Here is a 20,380-nt window from a genome sequence, read left to right on the forward strand (position 1 = left end):
TAGATACGACTCTGACAGGTGACACGTACGTAAGCATCCTGTTTGATCACCTGCGTCCATTCATGTCCATTGTGCATTCCAACAGACTTGGGCAATTCCAGCAGGCCAATGCGACACCCCACACGAGAAGAATTGCTAAAGAGTGGCTCCAGCAACAATCTTTTGAGTTTAAACACTTCCCCTGGCCACCAAACTCCCAACACATGAACATTATTAAGCATTTTTGGGATGCCTTGCAACGTGATGTTCAGAAGAGATCTCCATCCCTCCGTACTCTTACGGATCTATGGAAAGCCCTGCAGGATTCATGGTGTCAATTCCCTCCAGCACTACTTTAGACATTAGTCGAGTCCATGCCACATCATGTTGGGGCACTTCTGCGTGCTCGTGGGGGCCCCAAACGATATTAGGCAGGTGCACCAGTTTCTTTGGCTCTGCAATGTATTTCCCACCAATCGATTTAAGTATTGGACACTGGAGTATCACACTGATTGGACAGGTGATATTGACGATGTAAACGAAATTTTAAAACAGCCTGGAAAGGGATTGAGCTCCGAACAAACATCAGTACACTTAAATCTGAAATAAGGACGATGAATGCACCGACTGATTTTAAGCAGAAAAGTTCAACAGGCCGGCTGTTGGGTTTCACGAACGGGAAGGTTTTGAAGATGGGTCCTAGTAAATTTTACAAGTCTGATCAGACAGTCGATATTCTCCCTGTCAGTCCAATCCGTGTTGAGTGTAACATTGCTATGAACTCATATCTCAACGACAGATTGATTCATTCAGTTTACGGATTTTTCCCATCAGCTGGTATAGGGTATAAAATTGCTCAGACTCCTACCAACGCTACATACTTTCCAGTGATAGTTCAGACATTGGACTACCTGGAGCGGTGTATTGTGAATCAGAATAACCAACCTGTTGATTTTCGTGGTGAAGAAATTATTGTACGACTACATCTAAGACAGTATGGACATAAGGAATAAAACCAGTGCACAAAGCACGGAGCACAGCACTTCGAAGCAGAACCGCATGGAGATAACATGCGCGAACTACGAGGTAGGCTTGAAACTCGCAATGACGTCGTTGCTCATTGCTGTTCCAGAAAATATGATGTGAACTTAATGGGGCAGAGACTAATTGTCGTACTCGTAATGTAGGCATAGCATCAATCCCTAAAATATATGTGTCATAACCGCCCTCAGATCTGAACGATTTAGAAAATGCAGGATGGTTCATGGACGAACCTGTGGGCAGAACAACAGAGGAGTACCACCGATTTACTGCTTGCATACCTCTAAAACCGCTTATGAGGTACTTTGAAGAAATGCAGCTAATTATTATGAATTTTAGACAGGAACTTATTCTGGTACGGAGTCCAATGGAGAGGAACTTGTACATTCAAGGAGCTCAAGAGGAGAAACAGATAATCGTCAATAAACACACATTACTGTGCCAGATGAGAAGCATATGAAATTTTAAAAGCTCTGAATATCAGTACATATCTTGCATTAACTTTCTGCTCGCGGGAGCTTTTTGTGTATCCAGCGGTACCCACAGCAAGCAGGGAAACATGGGCTGTTAAAACTTCCATGTAGCTGGACACACAAAGATTCACCATACTTGTGTTTCAGACCAACAGCAGAGGGAACTTAGCAAATGATTCCACCGTATTTGACAACTGTAATTTAACTAATTCCAGAGTCTACCTGAATTCAGAATTCTATCCATATGACAATTTACTGCTACTGGGCGGCCAGGATGTATACGATCTAGCATTTGAAATGTAGGCAAGGGTCTGTGATTCTTACTATGAAGGTTTTGAAGAGGAAGGATGCCTACTCAGTCCACGGAAATTCAAGGAGCTGGCACCAATCATCGCAACAGACTGTTGGAAGGAGAATGAGATAATTAAATGAGGGCCAATACATATACGAATCGAATATCAATCCTCATCAAATTTCCCAGAACACATTGCAGTGTACGCTGTAGTTCTCCATGACAGTGTGATTAATTATTGCCACTTACTTACTGGTGTTATGCAGTATGCTGTGCAAATGACCAAGTGCTATGTCATACCCAGAGCACTACACAATGGAAACCTGAAGTGTGAACGTCGTTGCTGACATTCAAGATTTCTAGGATGATGAGTGTAGACAATGCACATTTAAAGATGTTGCAATCATAGCATACACAGTAGATTCTGGTATAACAGAGACATTCTCAATAAGCATTGCATCAGCTAGGCCCTTCAAGGATGTGAATTGTGCTAGAACACGGAGGAGTGCAAAATGGTTAACACGTTTCTTCCATCGACTCCACTGGGACAATCCTTGTATATCTTATAAAGATATGATGACATCACTTCGAATATTCGGTCATCCTGATACCATCATCTACATCAAAGGTGAGAAGAATATCACATGGATGCAACAAATCAAGTTTATCTCCATTCAGGACCTGGAACTCCACGGATTCCCTGCTATCCATTAGCTCAAGAAGAGGACGATGTATGAAAATAGTGCTGCGTCTGCTTATGAAAATTTAAATTACTTTTAAGTTGGATTAATGAAAATAAATGCATTTTTATCTCACATTCCCTGTTTTCATTCTTTCTACCTATCTCCCACATAGATAGTATATAGCTTTGACCGGATCCTACATCTGTGGCTTTGTTCAAACACAAGTGATATAATTTCAGACATGTTTGCTACATGTTTTTGTAAGCTGACACGATCAGGCCCTGCCTGTTCCCAAAATCTATACATGCAGCACAACAGGCGAAATCCTATGCAGCCATTACATATATTTTGTTTTCCTCCTATCTTAAACAGCACTTCCCTCATGCTTCAAACTAATATCTTGTGCATACTGCACGGCCTTTACACACATTTGTGAGGGTAGGGATTTGTGAAATAACACCAAAGACATATGGTAACGAATAACAATTGTTTTATTCAAACATAAATATTCACAGTGGTACTGCCTCTAATTGTTTACATAAAGACTTATGTCCAGAGCTGAATTAGTGCATGTAATACACCTATCGATATCTTAGCATCTTGTGCCCATAACACGACACTAATGCTGTAGGTAGATAATAAATTTAAACAAATTTAATCAAATATACACAAATTTAAGAAAATTTAAACAAATTTATAAAAATTATATTCGAATTGAACGGTACTGCCATGCTAACTCGCCTCAGCTGTAGGAGTAAGCTCTTAGAGCAAAATTCGAAATTCGAAGAGAATGGCGAACACACTTGATGGTGGTACTGCCTATAATTGTTTAAATAAAAACTTATGCCCAGTTTCTAGGAAGAGGTGACTTAGTTTAGTGGAGGTAGCCTTTTCTTTCTCGCCATTTTCTTAGGTAAGTAGAGGTAGCACAATTGAGCTATCTTCCCTCCAAAAGCCGCCATCTTGGATAACAGTACCCGCGTCATCAGCTGCCGTCAATCGCATCATCAGCTGACGTCACGTACTTAGCTCACGGCCGCCATCTTGGATAACGGTACTTCGGGGTGACGCCGCCCCTGGGGTGACGGCCGCCATCTTGGATAACGGTACTTTGGGGTGACCCACTTTGGAGTGACACTCTCCTTGTCCTACTACTAGAAATATACTTCTCTACACTCTCAGACAGGACACTGACCTGATCTTTTTTCATACTGGTGTTAGCCAATTGCTCAACTAGTAAGTGAGCATCATACCCACTTAAATTATGGAAGATGATGGGTATGCGTCACGGTAAGTTATACTTTAAGTTGCATGCGTTGTGAGCTGCACAGCGGGACTTCCCCATAAGATGACAATGATCTCTACAGGGAGTTTCAGCTTTTCTGGCTAATGAGAGCCCAAAACTATGTCAGTTAACCTCATCATTCCATAATTTTTTATCCCCCTCCGATTCGATCACGGGGATGCTGGTGCTGTATAGCCTGTCAACATCCCATGAGAGTTCTTCAAGCTCGGTGAGTAACCAAACCACAGGATTATCCCCGTCATAAGATTCATAGTGGTTAAGACTCGAATCATGTGAGCATTGAAGTTGGTACGCCGCTGCATACGGTACGTGTTTTTGCATGAAGGTGGTATGTGGGGCTAAGGGGTTCCCTTCACAGCGGGTGATAGAGGCAAAGAGACATTCAAAACTCTGTGTATACAACAAATGGACATCGTTCGTGGTGGAGAACATTTGTGAATTTAATCAACTTGTTTTCTTTGTATGCATAACAACACTTAACTGTTCCTTGGATTCACAGTCCTTCAGATGCCTTTTTAAATACTTCTGTTCCTGAAAGGTATTGACACCTGAAGCAAATGTGTTTTTTTACACTTGTTTTTATTGAGTTGGGAGTTAAGGAGGCGCGACATGTCTTTGATCCATACGTAATGTTGATTATCACCTTCAGATAAGAGCATCATATTTACATGAAGATCAGACTCACCCGCATATTTCGAATAATGGAGTGGTCCAACTACAGTACGCTTATGCTTCTCCTGTTGCTGATTATCATCGTATGCTTGTCCTCCTTCTGTTGCTGATTATCATTATCGTCAGAGTCATCTGGCTTGCTTTCCTGCTTCTTCAAGTCATAAACGTGAGCCGACATTCCAGGCTTTTGTGCCTCAATTTTTGGTATGTCCTGAATCTTCACGGTGAGCTTGATACTGTCAAAGACATAACATCCATGAATGTTAAGGCCTATTCCATATCGAGATATGCGAACTGGATGTACACACTAATTTCTTTCGCAAGCAAAGATTTACTGTGCAAAACAAGCATGATCCTTTCTATTTTCGACATTAATCCATGCACTCTTATTAGCTATATCCTCAGTGAGCTTGATACAACTGGACCCTCCTTTTAACAGATCACAGACATAAATATGAACGTCGATGTGTGGTATTTGGCTGAGTGCTTTAGCCGACCCTCTTACTTCCATCTTGGAAAACTGGGCCAGTATAAAACCCAATGTTGGTTCACGATATCACTCAGCGATTGATGTACTCCAAGATATAATGCCATTATCACCCCAGACGTAGTGCAAGCTTTTCTCCTCAGCAGCACGCTGCTCTTTGGGTGGGTGAATCAACTCGCAGCAGAGTACTGTGTTACATGTAACAGCATTAAATCTCAGATCATCTAGGGCTTTGGGGAGCTCTGTCTCCAGTGCCGGGATGTACATTTGTAGAAACCCAACTGGATCGCGATAACTCCCTGCCGGATTCTCAGTTCTAGTGAAAGAGATTCGCCCTTCAAAGGCCCTAGCAACCGCAGAGTATTCTAGAGGGGCCATGAGGCCGCTAATCTCACATCCTTCACTATCAGGACAGGAGAGAGCACTACCGCTAGCCACAAGTTATTTATCATTAACAGTGTCAATAAAACTATGTGTAGGGGAAGCCAACGACTGTGTCCACCTGGTGGATGACGACATTGGGGAGGAGGCACCTGCTGCGGTGAGAGGTACGCACTAAGGCACACATACGTTTTGGTGCCAGCGAGGGCAAATAGCACCCAGGCTACGGAGAGAGCACTCGATGCTGCTACATGATGCTGGAGCCCTCACCACGACCAGCCAGGGGGGGGGGGGGGGGAGATCACTGCTGTTGTTCTTCTGACTGAACCACCCAGAGACGCCAGAGAGAATGCGATGTTGCAGGGGCTAGCTGTGTCCACTGCCTCTCACACAGCTATGAGCAGTGGTTTGCACTCGGGTGCATGTCTGACGCCTGTCCCCACAACCACCCTTCTAGGCACCCATGTTACAGCAAGCTGTTGTAGTGGCAGTGTTGGTGACAACTCTGTAACAGACGAATAATGAAAAAAATTAAGTACAATGCTCAAATATTTTTAGATGAATGCTGTAAGCAAATAACAACGATTAAGTACTACTAATAACAATAATTATATGCTGTGACGACGACGGTTGCATTATAATCACCTTTTATACTCTGGGTTCAAGGATTACGCAGTTCAGTCAGTGTTTCTACTAGTTCTCCCACACAATCCAGTATTTCCTCCTCCTCATCCAAAAGGGCGAGATGGCACTGCTTTTCGGCTTACTCAGAATCCACCATCTCGTGTATGCACTCCGGTATTTCACCCTCCCCATAAATGCCGTGGAGCCATTGATCCATCCCACTGAATTCGTCTACAACAAGATATGGATTATAATAACAACAAAAAAAGTTAGTACTGAATTTGCCGGCAACGAGATATTGATTACACGTAATTACAAAAAAACTTCATACCAGATGGAAGTGATGACTCCCGGTCATTATCCTTGACGCATACCCCTGCTAGATTCTCCTTCTCTTGCTCCATAGCAACACCTACAACAATGAAGAATATATGTTTCACACAACTGTATATGATGAAAAAAAAAATTGTCTAACATCAATATATTACAAATGAACTTACGTACTTGCTGCTGCTGCCTTTTGGTCTCCAGCAGCCGTGCAAAGGCTGTCAACTGCTGCTCCAGTGCTGCAACAGTGAGATCAAAACTTTTATAAATACTTGTTACGATTTGAATACATAGAGAGTTGTTTTCTGACCACGTAAGCTATCACACACACAGGGAATTTGGAGATGCACTTACGTGAAGGTAGCATAACCTCTTCGACTTGCTGCTGCTATCAACTATTAAGCGACAAGTTCTGAACATGTAAACCATCAGAGACAAAATTTGGAAATGTACTTACATGGCTGCTTCTAAGCTTACAGCTAATGCGCTATGTCTTCATTTCGTGAATGAATGCTGCAACAGCAAGAAAGAGAACTTTTATAACAATCTGATGCGAAAATGTGTCACAATCTCGAAAAATTAGAATACTTTGCTACGAAACCTTAAAACTGTCGCAATTTGAACTCATAATTTTCTTTATAAACACTTACATGGCAGTTAGTCCAAGTCTGGCTGTTTCTCATCACCACTGCTGCTGGCGCTGCTACTGGTTGAACGTTTCATCTTGCGATGAGCACACGAACACAGCTAGACACTGTCAAAGACTGATGATGGTTGTGTGATTGAGGGGTGGGGTGTTGGGCTTTATATACCTTCAGGCTCCACCCTGTATTTTGCGGAAGACCAGACGTTGACGTCGACTGGCTTGCCGTTTGGCTGTCGGTGTGCGCTCCTTATCTTGACAATGACGTCCAGTCTGCATGATACCTTACTGTCAATGGGAAGCAAGTATGCTGGTCACGCTTATATGAGATTCACATCGCAGACACCTCGCTGTGTGTCGCCTGTGATGTTTTGGACACAGACGAGCACCGCCTGGTGTGATCGGCAAGAGGTGTCTGGATGTTGGTGTGACAGATGTTTCCGTAATTACCAGTATGACTTCTCATCAGATACCTACTAAACTGCTTCTCTTTCCAGACCCGGCATACTTTCCACAAGCGAAGACGAAATCTGTGAAGTGGGTCTGTGGACACGCAGCTCATTATTTGTTTGCTGATGGAGAGAAAAGTATCCGTGATTTTTGGCAGTTCCTTAATGAACGCCATTGTGCAATTCTCCGCAATGCAAAATACAATTTTTCTCCTATTTCCTTTGCAGTGTCTTCCTTAACCCACTGCAGAGCTGGGGTGTTCCTGTCATGACGGGTTGATTCCCTGTCTCTTCCACACTTAGAACTGATATACTCTCTGGTCATCGGAATGTTCTTCTCGGGAAAACTATACGTCTGTAGTCTCTACGAGTCTGACGTCTTGCGGTGCCGTCTTCCTCGCGACGCCGGTTTTCTTCTATTCTCAGTGGTATTAATGTCATATATTTAAACGGAAAAAAGGAAAATAAATAAATACACGATGTTCATTGTACCTCTACTCCACGTTCCCTACGCTTTCCTCGGTTCCTGGAGGGTGGGAACGAGACATGGTGGCCAGGTCTCGGATTGGGACCCCTGTCCGAAATTCATTAAATGGGTGGTAATTAACTCATACTTTACCATCATCTTTTCAAGAAAAATGCACGTCTTCGAGTTTCTAATTACATATCACACGCAAAACATTGGTTTTCAACACACATTCTTAACTATCGACCGTTTATAAAAGACTGGTGAAGTTAAGAAAACCTTACACAGTTAAGTCTTCTGGAGAAAAATGAAAGATCACATACACTTTGTTTGAACATGCTCATTGTTTTATAGGAAAGATTTGGTCTCACATGAGCCAGAGTGATAAGCGTCGTAGAAACAAGGAAAACAATAATTTTCACGGCGTGGATCACGTTGTACAAATGTTGCATTTTTACAGTTGTCACCTTAACACTGCAATCTGAACCCAACAGAATTGATCTGGAGCCAAGTTAACGGACTTGTCGCCAGAAATTACGGGACATTTAATCTGCCAAACGTACTGGAACTAATGCACGAAGCTTCGGGACACATCACTGCTGAACGATGGCGAAATGCAAAACAGCGCGTCATAAAAGAGGAGGAGGAAATGTAGACGTTTTGGTGGCTTGGCATTCTGTGGCTGATCACCTCGTTATGAACGGAGCAATACTGAAATGTACCGTATTCCTTGGAGTCCGATATGGAAGGAGTTCAGAGATTACCAGACGACTGACTGTAATACTTTCAATGGCTTAAATATTTAACTACATGGTGAAATCCCAGTAGTGCGTTTTTACGCCACACATAGCTCAAGCAGAAAAATTACCCTTCCTAAAGTGAGGAATTTCCATCACTCTTGTTTTTAATTACAGTACTACGTTTGTTAAGATCGACAGCACTTTATGTTTTCCATCAGATCGCCTAAAAAGCATATAACCTGAGTTTTACCATTATTTCCTTCTGTTCAAAAATTAAATGACATTTAAGGCTTAATTGTTCTCTGCTGGTCTCTTTATATGTCTTTACAACAGCTGTTCTCATCACTACAGGTTAGTTGTACCAGGTGGCTGGCCAGTGCTGTCCAAGTTAAATGCTCCGGTAAAGCTGTTGTCCCGTATTATCACTGAGTCGATTAAGGCCGGTATTACACTATCAAATTTCTTTGTCAAAGATTTGATCAAAGATGTGATCAAATATTCTGTCAAATATATTTGACATATATCTTTAACGTAGCGCTAGAAGGAGTATTACACTGTCATCATATTTTTCGTCAAAGTTGAAGATGGCTGACAACAACTTGTTATTAACCGCAGCAGTTGCACGTACCACAATTGCACTGTGTGCACATGCGGGAGCGAAGCGGGAAAAAAGGGAAACATACCTGGGTGAAGCCGTGGGTTTTACGACGACACGATAAAAGCATTCAACAAAACTTGTTACGTGAGCTTATAGTGGAGGACGTCAAGTCGTACATGAATTACTTAAGAATGGATGAGCATACATTACTGTATGTGCTCAGTGAAGTGTATCCTCATATCACAAAGCACAATATTCACTTAAGAACTGCTACATCTGCAGAAGACAGGTTCACTGTAACACTCCGATTCCTTGCTACAGGAGAGGGTTGGGTTGGGTTAGGTTAAGTTAGGTTAGGTTAGTAGATTGGGTTAGGTTAGGTCAGGTCTCCAATCTTCTTAATCTGCTTTTGTATTCAGGGTGCCTCACGTTGTAAAGCGCCTCATCAGCTTCATACATCTCTCTTAATTTTGTAGTTGTCGGCACACACCAATTGTATTTACCGGCAATGTTTATAAAAACACTACAGACGACAGAACGCTGCAGCGATGCTAGTGCTCCATGTGGTAACATGTCACACTGCAGTGAACAGAAGACAAGCGACTTCTTTAATCAAATCTACAGTGAGGCCCTAGATTTGATCAAATATTGGGCGACATTTCACAAAGTACCCTATTATACCATCAAATATATTTGAAAAAGATTTTTGAAAAGGACATTTGACAAAGAAATTTGATAGTGTAATACCGGCCTAAGCGTCACGCACAGCATAAAACGTAACCTCATTATCATACTTGACTGTACTCGAGACAGCTTGGCTTCCACTCCACGTGAAACGAAATCCAGTAAGGTTCCAGAAAACGCGGAAGAATATATAGTGTAGTGGTTACACGAGGTTTATTCTAGAGATGAACGGAGTATAGGTACTAAGACAACGCGCGCTCACTGTTCCGCCTGCTCTCTCCTGTGTTTGTTCCGGCTACATGACTATCTGATCTGGCAAGTTCTTTAACACCGCTCTTGTTCAATTTTTTAGTGTCTCCTCGTTAGCCTTTCTACCTCCTCGTCAACATGTCTTTACTGGCTATTAATGCTCTATTTTTTTATATTTTAGGTTTGTTATTTTATTCTGATTGTTATCTGATCTATTTTTTGTCTGCGTACGACCGTATGCTACTGCCTTACGAGTCTATGCCACATTATGTTGCTCTTGGGATGGTGAGTTTACATAATTATATTACCGTCCTCTTATTAATTACCTTCGTTTTAATAACACATTTTCTGACTATGAATTTTATACCCTACCAGTTCTCTTGCTTTTTATTGTTGTATACCTTGCTACTTGCGGTGGTCGCCTCCATCGTTCTGCCGATTTTATTAGCTGAGAACGTTTCTTCTACGGGCGTTTTAACGTATATTGATTTGACTGAGAATGTTGGGTAGTCCGTTTAATCCTGAATTTTATACGAATTGACTGTCAGTACATTTACCCGTCGTTTACTACATCCTTTTATATCTTGGGGTAAAGACAACACTTTTATTATATTTTTCCACGTTCTTTCTACTCAGATGTATACCTGAGGATGCAGCTATAAGCTGCTAAACAGGTCGTTTTAATAAAGGATCATTTAACAGCCGTTACTGTTCTCCATTTATCAAAATGTAATTCCACAGCTGTGGCTGTCCAAAGTTTAAAGTGTTTTGTAGTTCCATTAAAACTACAGTTTTCTAAGGTATATACACCCCCAGTCTCTATCATACTGATTTTCAAATGCATGTTGCTTACGAAGAATAGTCCGTACTACAATAGACAAGCGGAATCATCCGCATAACATAGATTTCCACAAAGTTTACAGGCAACGGTTTAAAACTATACGTACACAGAGAACGCTTTATAACCTTTTTTCATGCTTGAGTATTTGGAAGGTGTAGTTCCACACGAATCAACTTTCACACGTTCGTATTACCACTGTAAACTAAATACAGAACGACAGTAGTGTTACATATGTTTTATACTCGAAAGACGCCAATTATACACACATCAAAAAAAGTTTTGCATCACTCCGGTTCCCAGAACTCCTGAAGATAGACGTTGACTGCGGATATTGAATCACAGACACAGTCGCTTTGACTGTTCAGAGATGTCACTAAACCCGCCCAAAGATAAAAACAACCATGCATGCATGAGTAGACGGAGGGGGTCCGACAGCCGATCAGTTCCAGTCATCCCACCAGGAAGGAGGTACACGGTTCGCGTTGTCTGTAGTTCAACCATGCCTAGACGGTCAATACCGCGGTTCGATAGCGTCCGCACTGTTACTTTGTACCAAGAAGTGCTCTCAACAAGGGACGTGTCCAGGCGTCTCGGAGTGGACCAAAGCAGACATGGAGGAGATACAGAAAGGCAGGAACTGTCGATGACATGCCTTGCTCAGGCCGCCGAGGGCTACTACTGCAGTGGATGACCGTTACCTGCGGATTATGGCTCGAAGGAACCCTGACAGCAACGCCACCATGTTGACTAATGCTTTTCGTACAGCCACAGAACGTCGTGTTACGACTCAAAACTGTGCGCAGTTGCCTGCATGATGCGCAACTTCACTCCCGACGTCCACGGCAAGGTCCATCTTTGCAACCACGACACAATGCAGCGCGGTATAGATGGGCCCAACAACATGCCGAATGGACCGCTCAGGACTGGCATCACGTTGTCTTCACCGATGAATGTCGCATATGCCTTCAACCAGACAATAGCCGGAGACGTGTTTGGAGGCAACTCTGTTAGGCTGAACGCCTTAAGACACACCGTCCAGCGAGGGCAGCAATGTGGAGGTTCCCGGATGTTTTGGGGTTGCATTATATGGGGCCGAAGTACGCCGCTGGTAGTCATGGAAGGCGCCGTAACGGCTGTACGATACGTGAATGCCATCCTCCGACCGATAGTGCAACAATATCGGCAGCATATTGGCGAGGCATTCGTCTTCATGGACGACAGTTCGCACCCCCATCACGCACAGCTTCTGAATGGCTTCATTCAGGAAAATGACATCGCTCGACTAGAGTGGCCAGCATGTTCTCCAGACATGAACCCTATGGAACATGCCTGGGATAGACTGAAAAGGGCTGCTTATGGACGACGTGACCCACCAACCACTCTGAGGGACCTAAGCCGAATCGCCGTTGAGGAGGGGAACGATCTGGACCAACAGTGACTTGATGAACTTGTGTGCCACGACGAATACAGGCATGCATCAATGCAAGAGGACGTGCTACTGGGTATTAGAGGTACAGGTGTGTACAGCAATCTAGACCACCACCTCTGAAGGTCTCTGTGTAGAGTGGAACAACATACAGTGTGTGGTTTTCATGAGCAATGAAAAGGGCGGAAATGATGTTTATGTTGATGTCTATTCCAGTTTTCTGCACAGGTTCCGGAACTCTCGGAACCGAGATGATGCAAAACTTCTTTTGATCTGTGTAACTTGGTAATATCCATATTTTTGAAGGCACTGCGGAGGACAGCGTCTTGGATTGATACATAAATGTGTTTCTCCAGCTTCTACAATGAGGCACTTATGCATAATACTTGTACTGTCGTCTACACAAAGCTGTTGCAATACTGCAAGCAGTCGATTCATTAGAATACCCATTGCACTGTTGGCATTTCCACTTCGTAGCAATAGTGTATTTAAATGATGCACTGTGGTAACAGTTAAACATTAAATCATGGGTACCCCCAATAGGCAGTCACTGGCTATTAGACAGCGTCACTGCTCTGACGTGAGTGGCGACACGTGATCGATACGGCTGTGGCGAGGCAGCACCGGTTGCATTAGACACGCCGCAGTGGCGTGGTTAGAAGGGCGCAGTTACTATATAATGATGTGCCACGGCGGGATTCGCACGGACTGTAGAACAGACATTGCCGCATCGTTGACCATCTCCAATGAACTGACTTTAGAATCTGCGAATATGTGTCCCTAATGCAATGCAAACCATGAAGAATATCTTATCTTCTATGTCCTTCATATCCGAAGTATCATGTGAACTAATGTGCATATAGTAAACAGCATCGAATCCATCCCTTTTATGCAAAGTACACCAACGTACACTCATTCTCCTCCAAAGCCAGTCAGGTTTATGTAAAAACCCGACAACTGCATATGTGAGTACTCCAAGATTTCTCAAGTTACAGAACCCAGTACGTTGTCCTCGACGGTGAGTGTTCGTCAGAGACATGGGTATCGTCAAGAGTGCCCCAGGGAAGTGTGATAGGACGGTTCTTGTTCTCTATATTCATTAATGATTTGCGTTGTTTGCTCATGATGTTGTAGTGTACGGTACGGTGTCGAAGTTGAATGACTGTGGGAGTATACAAGATGACTTAGACAAAATTTTTAGTTGGTGTGACGAATGACAGCCAGTTCTAAAAGCAGTAGGAAAAACAAACCAATGATGTTCGGATACAGAGTTAGTAGTATACTGCTTGACACCGTCACGTCGTCTAAATATCTGGGCGTGAGGTTGCAAAGCGATATGAAATAGAACGAGCACGTGAGGACTGTGGTAGGGTGGTCGACTTCGGTTTCTTTGGAGACTTCTAGAAAAGTGTGATTCATCTGTAAAGGAAACCGCATATAGGACGCTTGTGCGACCTATTCTTGAGTACTGCTCGAGTGTTTGGGATCAGACCAAGGTCAGATTAAAGAAAGACATCGAAGCAATTCAGAGGCGGGATGCTAGACTTGTTAGTGGTAGGAATGAACAACATGCAAGTCTTACGAACATGCTTCGGAAATCAAATGGAAATCCCTTTTCGACGAACACTACTGAGAAAATTAGAGAACCAGCATTTGAAGCTCACTGCAGAACGATTCTACTGGCTCCAACATACATTGCGCGTAAAGACGACAAAGATACGAGAAATTAGGGCTCTTATGGAGGCATACAGACAGTCGTTTCTCCCTCTAATGGTTCAAATGGTTCAAATGGCTCTGAGCACTATGGGACTCAACATCTTAGGTCATAAGTCCCCTAGAACTTAGAACTACTTAAACCTAACTAACCTAAGGACATCACACACACCCATGCCCGAGGCAGGATTCGAACCTGCGACCGTAGCAGTCCCGCGGTTCCGGACTGCAGCGCCAGAACCGCTAGACCACCGCGGCCGGCGTTTCTCCCTCTCTTTGTTTGCGAATGGAACAGTAGAGGAAATGATTGCTAGTGGTACAGTGTACCCTCCGCCACACACCGTGCGGTGGATTGCGAAGTATGTACACAAATCAGCCAAAACATTGTGGCCATCTGCTTAATAGCTTGTCCGTCCGTCTTTGGAACGAAGTACTTCACTGATTCTGCATATCAGGGATCCGACAGTTTGTTGGTATGTTTGCGGAGGTATGTCGCATTAGATGTCTACACACAGGTCATGTAATTCACGTAAATACACTGGTAGACCTAAGTCAAAACAAGGCCCTGGGAGTAGATTACATCTCATTAGAACTACTGATAGCCTTGGAAGAGCCAGCCATGACAAAACTCTACCATCTGGTGAGCAAGATGTATGAGACAGGCGAAATACCCTCAGACTTCAAGAAGAGTATAATAATTTCAATCCCAAAGAAAGCAGGTGTTGTCAGATGTGAAAATTACCGAACTATCAGTTTAATAAATCACGGCAGCAAAATATTAACACGAATTCTTTACAGACGAATGAAAAAACTGGAAGAAGCCGACCTCGGGGAAGATCAGTTTGGATTCCATACAAATGTTGGAACACACGAGGTAATATTTACCCTATGAGTTAGCTTAAAACGTAGATTAAGGGAAGGCAAACCTACGTTTCTATCATTTGTAGACTTAGAAAAAGCTTTTGACAACATTGATTGGAATACCCTCTTTCAAATTATGAAGGTGGCAGGGGTCAAATACAGGGAGCGAAAGGCTATTTACAATTTGTACAGAAACCAGAAGGCAGTTATAAGAGTCGAGGGACATGAAAGGGAAGCAGTGGTTGGGAAGGGAGTGAGACGCGGTTTTAGCCTATCCCCGATGTTATTGAATTTGTATATTGAGCAAGCAGTAATGGAAGCAACAGAAAAATTTGGAGTAGGAATTAAAATCCATGGAGAAGAAATAAAAACTTTGAAGTTTTCCGATGACATTGTAATTCTGTCGGAGACAGCAAAGAACTTGGAAGAGCACTTGAATGGAATGGACAGTGTCTTGAAAGGAGGATGTAAAATGAACATCAACAAAAGCAAAATGAGGATAATGGAATTTAGTCGAATTAAATAAGGTGATGCTGAGGGAATTATATTAGGAAATGAGACACTTAAAGTAGTAGATGAGTTTTGCTGTTTGGGTAGCAAAATAACTGATGATGGTCGAAGTAGAGAGGATATAAAATGTAGACTGGCAATGGCAAGAAAAGCGTTTCTGAAGAAGAGAAATTTGGTAACATCGAGTATAGATTTAAGTGTCAGGAAGTCTTTTCTGAAAGTATTTGTAAAGAGTATAGCCATGTATGGAAGTGAAACATGGACGATAAATAGAGTAGACAAGAAGAGAATAGAAGCTTTCGAAATGTGGTACTACAGAAGAATGCTGAAGATTAGATGGGTAGATCACGTAACTGAATAGAATTGGGGAAAAGAGGAATTTGTGGCACAACTTGACTAGAAGAATGGATCGGTTGGTAGGACATATTCTGAGGCATCAAGGGATCACCAATATAGTATTGGAGGGCAGACCAAGAGATGAACACACTAAGCAGATTCAGAAGGCTGTAGGTTGTAGTAGGTACTTGGAGATGAAGAAGCTTGCACAGGATAGAATAGCATGGAGAGCTGCATTAAACCAGTCTCTGTACTGAAGACTACAACAACAACAGGCGGCTGATCTGCGTACACGGTGACGGCGCCCGATAGCGACCCAGATAGATTTAATAAGATTTATATGAGGCAAATTCGGTCGTCGAGACATATACGTGAGTTCACTACAATGCCCCTAAAACCACTGTAGCACGGTTCTGGCCGGAGATACGTACAGTTACACTGCTGAAAGATGACATTGTCATGGAGGAAGACATCAAGCATGAAGGAGCGCGGGTGGTTGACAGGGGTGTCTTCCATTATTACCAGATCCCATGCAAGCGCAGAGGAATGTCTCCCACAACATCATACTGTACCCACCAGTGTCCGTGGCGGGCTGCACAATTCGGGCCGCCGTTCATCTCGATGACGGCGTTTGTGCAGACGACCGTCGACCTAGTGTAGCAAAAATGTGATTCACCCGATGAGCCGACAGGTTTCCATTAATTGACGGTCGAATCTCGATGAATCCGTGCCTATTGCAGTCGTAACTGACGATGTCATTGGGTCGACATGTCAAAACGCAGGGGAGCTTTGTTGCGGATCTCCTTGTTGAACAATGTACGATGCATTGTGCTATTTCGGTAGAAATGCCACAGATCACAATCTGTTCTACTTTACAGAGCAAACATGCTTCCGAACCCCACGTTCTGCGAAGAGTCGTAGGCGTTCAACCATTTAGCGCGTAGTGGTAGTTTCACTGACCTTCTGCGTCTTTCCATAGATGGTCACTACAGTGGAACGTGAACATTCGACCAGCTTAGCCGTTTAGGAGATACTTGTTCGTAATAAAAAGTCGCTTATCTTAATGGATTTCCTCATTTGCAGCCCATATTTTCGCTGATACCCAGTCCGTGTCTGCTCCGCTTATATACTTTTGTTAGCGCCTCACATGCCGTGATGCCACCAGGCGGCATCCACCGTCGCGGTGGCCAGTGTTCATAATGTTTTGGCTTATCAGTGTATGCTACTTCGGACATGAAAGATACTCATGATAAGTTGGTGTTTATTTTACATAGTTTACATATACGCATTCGCAGATTCTAAAATCATTTTTACAGAGACGGCGAACGATGCCGGTATGTTTTCTCCGCACTCTGCGCGAATCCCACCAAAGCACATTATTTTTAATTGTGCTTCTCTAACCAAGGTGATGTGTAGTGGGTCATGCTGCCGCCATTGACTTGCAAGTGTCGCAACGATCACGTGCCAGCCGGCTAAGTCACAGCGGCGATGTCATAACAGCCTGTGAATGTCTGTTTGTGTCCCACGTTTTGATGTTTTACAATTACTACACTGCTTTATTTAAGCAAACTTATACACTCTTACTGTAAAGTGCAACTGTCTGACGTTAAAATGAATGTTCTAATGGGTCGACTTCTCGGACTACTGCATCAGCTTCGTGCAGGTGACTATCGTCTTAGACAACCCAAGTACAAGTGCAACATTATTAAAGCTGCAGCAACAATTTTTTTCTCAATCCAGGACTTTGTTCTCCACAATAACATCAAAAATATGGATATTAACTGATTAGAATTGGGTCCTTTCGAGTATAAAAATATATGTCGCACTACTGTCAATCTGCAGTTACTTCACTGCGGTAACAAAACACTCAAAAATTGACTGATGTAGATTTACACCTTCCAGGAAATCATCGCCGCAGAAAAAAAAAAACACCTGATTACCCCTCCAACTCAAATCCGTGGTATCCTAGCCATCGCTTCCGCCCACCAGGCGCCATGCCACTCGTATCAAATTGATAGACTAATTAATTAAATTGATCATAAGAGTCACTTTGCATGGTCAGTAATTTTTTTTTCAGCAGTCGGATCACACTCACCAGGCAGCTCAAATGGGAATCGCTGCAGGGAAGACGATGTTCCTTTCGAGGAATACTATTGAGAACCGATATTTGAAGCTGACCACAGAAGGATTCTACTGCCGGCAACGTACATTTCGTGCAAGGACTGCGCTACTGAAAACACGATCACAACAACTGAGTAGGTTACGGTCACCATGCATTAAACACGGTCTTGGGTCCACAGGCGTACGCAAGAGCCGCTGATAGTGTTACGCTTTCTCGTAAAAATGCGACTGCGATTTGGAATCAAGTTTACCCATTCGACCACGTACTTGCGTTGGATCCTATGGGCACGTCTTTTGATGATTGCAGCCACTGGTGAATCATGTTTTTGGCACTCTCATATCTCTAAAAGAATAACCTTCTCCAAACCTATCTGCTACTAAGGACCCCATACAGCAAAACTCCAGTGTCGTTTTCTAGACAGTCCCTCTGCATCATGTAACTGTTCCTCAATCTCTGCCCCGGCCTCCCTGCAGCTTTGTCCGTCTAATCGGTCCAATTTAAGTTGGAACTGAGGAGAAGTCAGAGACAGCTATATCTAAGAACGTCTGCGCCCTGGAACTGGAAAAGGACGAAGATTTAGCTACTACATTGCAGTGCGTCTCCAAACTGCACACAGATACTGCACTCCGAAGATGTGCAAACCTTAGGGTGCATTCATGTCTGCCACCTAAACATTCTCTCTATCCTCGTTATTTTGTACCAGGCAGAGGGAAAATCAACAAACTATAAAAAATTCCGCTAATGCGACAGGATAGAGATCTTGACAAAATGTTACTGCATCCCTCTCTTCCCATATATCGAGAACACATACCGCCTGCATGCTGGCATCAGCCATATGTGCCGATCCTATTGAATACGCACGTATAGATCCATTGGAGCAGGTGGTCTGTAATCGAAGTCGGTAGCACAAACCAGTGTCAGGTTTCGTCGCCTGTACTGTACGAGGATCATATCCCACAGAGTATCAATTGCTTGTTCTTCTGCTGTAACAAAACCAAGCAGTGTATGATTAAAGCTGTGTACACAGTTATGTATTTCGTGTTTACCACCACTATTTAGAGATCTGTGTCAGGTGCTAAACTGACATTAACACGTCTTGATCCACTGGTTTTCACTGTAAGCTGGACATCGCATGTTGTAAACTATACTGCTGCTCCCACAACACACAGGAGAATTGAAATAAAAGACAGAGGCAGTGGATGTTTCTTATTGACAAAAATGTAGAAGAAAGACACACAACTGGAAGTGTTTGTGGCACTGTGGGGTGATTCCCAACAGCTGAACAAAGCTGATTGATGACCTCTACTTTTAAACTCGTCTTTCACAGTGACAGGGTAGCAGATGTCTTGGCGTTCCATTTCGATTGATTCCTCATATTGCAGTCATGAATGCGATAACTGCAAGCATTGATTCATTTGCTAAACAGCTAGAAACTCTAGTACTATATACACAAGTATCAGGAGGAGATGTTGCTGACATGCACTAAGTCCATACATTTCTTTGCAAGCCAACTGCACTTCAGAAGCATAACGGAATTTGCCGGTGTAAATGCCATAGAAGATTGCAGTTTCTATGAAACGTCTTGTTAATGGTAGGAGGTAGTATCACATAGCAATACTCTACTAAAAATGGGTACTGACAGCCGTACATAAAGCAACTTGTAGGATACCCTACTAAACAAGAGGGCTGACAGGCATACTGTAGACGATCTTTGCTATACAGACCGCAACATAGCACAGCTTCCTGACAATCAGGATTGAGAAAAGCTTGCAAACTATTCTCTTTCCATCTACACTTTTAACTGAAGATGTGCAGAAAAACAGGCAACCCACAATTTAAAAAAAATTGATAAGTGCTGCCATAAGTCGATGGGTACAGTAAATATCAAAATTTACATTGGTGTAACCCCTAACTATCACATTTGATTTTAATACAGCACGGAAAATTTCTTCCTTTTCTCTAGACATAATTTCTGTAATGTCAAAAACAGGCTAACCTTCCACCACACTCCAGCTTCCCTCTAGTCGAAAGAAGCTGCACAACTGAGTCACAGGATAGCCAACACTATGCCAAAAGATAAACAGACAAAAGTTAATTAACTGAATTGTAAAAGGTTTGGAGGAAGAGACAGATTACATGGGAATAAAAAAAGTATAAATAGGAAATATGAGTCTTGTATAGTATTTAAATAAATACATTTCTGAACCCATTTGAAGTGTTCAGTTGGGACATTCAATACAGAATAGAAATAGTAAACATGGAAGATATAGAAATTGAAAAACTGACAAAAGCATGAAATTAAGTGGAATCTGTATGAAGGGGAAATGTGATGTACAGAACTGGTGTGAACAAGTTACAAACAGAACAGTGGTAAAGAGGAAAGAAATTATAAGTATGTAGTAAAAAGCCCAAAAACACAAGGTCCAGATTGTGCTTGTGAAAGAAAATGCTTCAATATTCTACCTGCAGTAACATGG

At 42.8% G+C, this 20,380-nt stretch overlaps 1 protein-coding gene and 1 long non-coding RNA gene across 2 annotated transcripts in view; both read right to left on the reverse strand.

The window, feature by feature from the left end:
* Positions 1-20,380, reverse strand: part of LOC126471195 (uncharacterized) — a 231,030-nt gene that overhangs the window by 115,539 nt on the left and 95,111 nt on the right. The window lies entirely within an intron of this gene.
* Positions 5,976-6,573, reverse strand: LOC126470598 (uncharacterized). The gene is made up of 3 exons (XR_007586263.1): positions 6,443-6,573; positions 6,270-6,350; positions 5,976-6,169 (listed from the first exon to the last, which is right to left on the reverse strand). It is a non-coding gene; the product is annotated as an uncharacterized LOC126470598 (long non-coding RNA).

This window comes from Schistocerca serialis, chromosome 3 (assembly GCF_023864345.2).
Source record: "Schistocerca serialis cubense isolate TAMUIC-IGC-003099 chromosome 3, iqSchSeri2.2, whole genome shotgun sequence".
NCBI classification, from domain to species: Eukaryota; Metazoa; Arthropoda; class Insecta; order Orthoptera; family Acrididae; genus Schistocerca; species Schistocerca serialis.